The sequence below is a fragment of the Triticum aestivum genome, chromosome 2D, assembly GCF_018294505.1.
Source record: "Triticum aestivum cultivar Chinese Spring chromosome 2D, IWGSC CS RefSeq v2.1, whole genome shotgun sequence".
Classification (NCBI taxonomy): domain Eukaryota; kingdom Viridiplantae; phylum Streptophyta; class Magnoliopsida; order Poales; family Poaceae; genus Triticum; species Triticum aestivum.
In genome coordinates, this window is record NC_057799.1 from 23,976,007 (window position 1) to 23,980,359 (window position 4,353).

The following is a 4,353-nucleotide window of genomic DNA, read 5'->3' on the forward strand; positions in this document are numbered from 1 at the left end:
AACTCATTTAGCAAAAAAAAAAACCAACGTCATCAATTGCGTATACAAATAAATAAATAAGATTCAGTCATAGAGATAGTAGCACATTCATATCTGTAATAAACTAGTTCGTGCAACTGCTAGCAACTGGGCAAACTTTTCTTAATTTTCTGACTTTCTGGCCTGGCTCTGTATAATTGTTAGTGACCTTCAAATGCATTATGTCATTCCTTCATTGATATTTGTTACTCTTTTTAATGTAGAATTTGTCGGCATGTCTCTGTCCTACGGTCTTTCTCTCAACTTCTTGGTGTACCATGCAATTTCCATAAGTTGTATGATAGAAAATGATATGGTCTCCGTGGAGAGAGTGAATCAGTACAGTAGCCTTCCTTCTGAGGCAACAGGGGCTTTAACAGATTGTCTTCGTCCCACGCGAAATTGGCTCCAACGGGGAGACATTGACATAAAGGATCTAGAGGTCAGGAATTCCTCTTTTCTTTTGTTGATTCTTCCTTTGGAAAGCTTCTTTTTGTAGGCTACTATTCTCTAGGCAACCGATAGAAACGAGCCACAAAATGCTGTTGTTTTCAGGTCAGATATAGACCAAACACACCTCTAATCTTGAAAGGCATTACGATAAGCATCCGCAGTGGAGAAAAAATTGGTGTTGTGGGAAGGACCGGCAGTGGCAAGTCAACTTTGATCCAGGCGTTGTCCAGGCTTGTGGAGCCAGCGAAAGGCCAGATCACCGTCGACGGAGTCGACATTTGCACTCTGGGCCTTCATGACCTGAGGTCTCGCTTTGGTGTGATTCCTCAGGAGCCTGCGCTCTTCGAAGGAACCGTGAGAAGCAACATTGACCCAATTGGGCAGTACTCCGAGGCTGAGATATGGCAGGTAACAGGATATAGCTACTGTGTCTGTGTGTGATACACGAACTTCCTCTGTGATACGCCGAGTAATTCATTGTTTTTGTTGGTCTTAATATATTATTATAAGGTAGAGACTGCTCTACCTTCTGTTTCAAATTAATATATTTTTTTCCTATATACACAGGCCCTTGAGCGTTGCCAGCTGAAAGACACAGTAGCTGCAAAACCTGAGAAGCTTGATGCACAAGGTATATGCTTATCATATGGGAATCTTGATCCTATGTAGAATCATAACTAAGTGATACAATGCAAAATGGTAGTTCAGGCTTTATAATTGGTTCTGATCCTATAAGGATCCTGTGATACTGATCTTTGCTTAGGTACAAGTATATTTAACAATGAGAGATATTATGCAGAAGGGAAGTAAATGACATTGTTACTTGATGGTTTTCAGCGTATCTAGGCATTCATTTCATATATTCTTCGGTGAAAATAGCCAAATACCTGTTGCATGGTTTTTTGTAGTGGCTGACTTGGGTGAGAACTGGAGCGTGGGGCAGCGGCAGCTCCTGTGCTTGGGCCGTGTCATACTGAAGCGCAGCCGGGTGCTGTTCATGGATGAGGGCACTGCCTCTGTCGACTCCCAAACGGACGCGGCCATCCAGAGGATCATCCGGGAGGAGTTCCGGGAGTGCACTGTCATCAGCATTGCTCATCGTGTCCCGACCGTCATAGACAGCGACAGAGTTCTGGTGCTGGACGCAGGTAGGCTGAGCCCCTTTTCTGTTACATACACGGTCGAATCATACTATGTGTGTATGTATTTACTGTTTCAGGGCTAGTGAAAGAGTTTGATGCTCCGTCCAAGCTGATGAGAAGGCCTTCAGTTTTCGGGGTGATGGTTCAGGAGTACTCAAGCCGCTCGTCGCAGGCAACCGATGGATGACGTGCATGTCTACCTAGTAAAGCCAAATAACATAGATCAAAATTCCAGATGAAAAAGTTTAGAAAAAACAAGTAGTCGTAGGAAAAGATGAATTCTAGAGTGAAATCTGTAAAGTATGCAGCCGTAGGACAATGAGCATATCTGAGTTCAGCATGCCTAACAGATATAGAGGACATCTCTGAACTTGTCCAATCTCTACAGTTTGTGCACCACAGGTGCCATGTTCGGCGCTCCAGAATCAAGATCCGGGGCTCGAGGCCGCTTTTAGCCATCTGTCAAACGTGTTGCTTTTCCGGCTGCGTGAGGTCTCGGGGCAGCTAATGGGACCGGTGGCTGTAAGTTTTTAGGGAGTTTTGGCTGGCGTTCGGCAGGAGGCTCCAATCTTGTTGTGTTTTTGGAGAAAAGAGGGGCCTCCCCCCTCCGATTTCATTTTAACAGAAAACCAGGGTCTTTGATTACAAGCTACCAGATTACCGATACTAATAGAAAGCAACTCAGGACTCCAGACGGTTCAACCAGCACAAAATAAGGAACCTTATACAGCTACCACTCTCACTTTCCCTAGCAAACATACATGTTCTTCAAATATCATTTCGATTTCTCCAGATAGTCCACAAAATAGCAGCCATACCAACAGAGGCTAGATGCTTATAAACTTTCGAAAAAAAATTAGCCATGCTCCAAAACAATTATTCAGATCAGTAGGAATAGTATTCAGACTAAAAGCACACTGTATCAAACTCTAGATAAGTCTGGATACAGAGCAAGAGAAAAAAAATGATGGTCCACAGTTTTATCTTGTCCACATAAAGGACGAGCCTTGCTACTAGTCCACCCTCTTTTCAACTGATTATCTTTGTCAACACACTATTTTTCTACAATAACCATAAGAACACTTTAATCTCGGGAGGTACTTTAACTTCCCACATAAACGTGTGTGGAAAGTTACTATCATTGATCCAATTCTTGATAGAGATTTGACAGAAAACTTACCATCAGCAGTAAGCACCCATGTAACATTATCTCTATGATCAGATAACGCTATTTCATCACATTCTTCCTTCACTTCATTCCACATCTTCAAAGAATCCTCCCATAGTGTTCTTCTAAAATTGATTATATCCCACCCTTTTTCAAACTTAGTGGCAACAAAAATGTTCCTATCAAAACAAATATTATATGAACTAGCATGAGACTTACATAAAGGTCTATAACCTAGCCACCAATCCTCCCAAAACCTAGTATTTTTTACCATCTTCTTACATTCTCATGGAATCTCCAGATTTATGGTTAATTTTTTTCTCGAATACGCACGAGTGTGTGTACTATATATTAAAGGAGAATAGCCAAGACGGCTGATACACTAGTAGAAAAGAGGCTTTGGTTCAGGCCGGGTCAGCCCATTAGTCCCGGTTCAGTCCAGAACCGGGACCAATGGGGGCACTGGTCCCGGTTCGTAAGGCCAGGGGCCTGCCGGGCCTCGTGGGGGCATTGGTCCCGGTTCGTCTGGCCCCTTCGGTCCCGGTTGGTGGGACGAACCGGGACCAATGGGCATCGCTCCTGGCCCACCACCATTGGTCCCGGTTGGTGGCTTGAACCGGGACCACAGGCTGCCCTTTAGTCCCGGTTCATGCCACGAACCGGGACCAATGAGGTGCCTATATATACCCCTCACCCGCGAGCAGAGCACTCCAGTGCTCTGTTTTTCTTGGCCGGCGAGGGGAGGGCTTTGTGGTGCTCTAGCTCACCTCCTATGCACATGAGGTGTTCGATGAAATGCCCGAGCCACACTAGTTAAGCTTTCTCCTCTCGAAGCTCGACCTCAAAGCTCCATTTTCCTCGAGATTTGTCTAGGTTTAGCGGCCCGTCACGTCCCATTCCCGTCTTCACCGCCGTCGATCGTCCGCGCCGATCTCGTCGCCGGCACCACCATGGTGAGCCTCTTGTTCTTATCTTCTTTTTGAAAGAACAAAATTCTTACTTTAGATAGATACTTGTCTAATTTTCTTACTATTGTATTGCTTGTTATTATATAGTGCGATGGTTTTGGTATCCGCCCCCGTCGGCCCTCGTCCTGTCTATGATTCGGATGTGGTATATATTATCTTTATAACTATTGGTTCATTTATTGTTTATGAAAATTATGCCGACCAACGTGACATAGATTTTATTTATCTAGGAGGTATGTGAACCGGAAATTCCAACCGACCCTATTGTCGAGAGGTTAAATTTAGTTGAAGAAGAAAACAATTTCTTGAAGGAAAAAATAAAAAAAATTGAGGAGGAGAAGATGATATTGGAGTTGCATGTTGCGGATGTCGTCGATGATCACAAGATCAAGATGGATGCAATGCGCTTGAAGATTAGAAAGATTAGAAAATATGCCATTCATACCGAGGCTTGGTATCATTATGCCATTGGATCAATTGTTACCTTGGTTGCGATTATGATCGCATTTGTTTTCGCATTGAAATGTTTTACATAGTTTCAATGTATGGTTTAATTAATTAGATGCTCTGGAGAGCTATATGTTGTTAGATGAGAACTATGTAT

The 4,353-nt window shown here is 43.5% G+C and overlaps 1 pseudogene; it reads left to right on the forward strand.

Moving 5' to 3' along the window:
- The window catches only part of LOC123048410 (ABC transporter C family member 14-like), a 7,418-nt pseudogene extending 5,347 nt beyond the window's left edge, over positions 1-2,071 (forward strand).
- Positions 2,072-4,353: the final 2,282 nt, after the last annotated feature.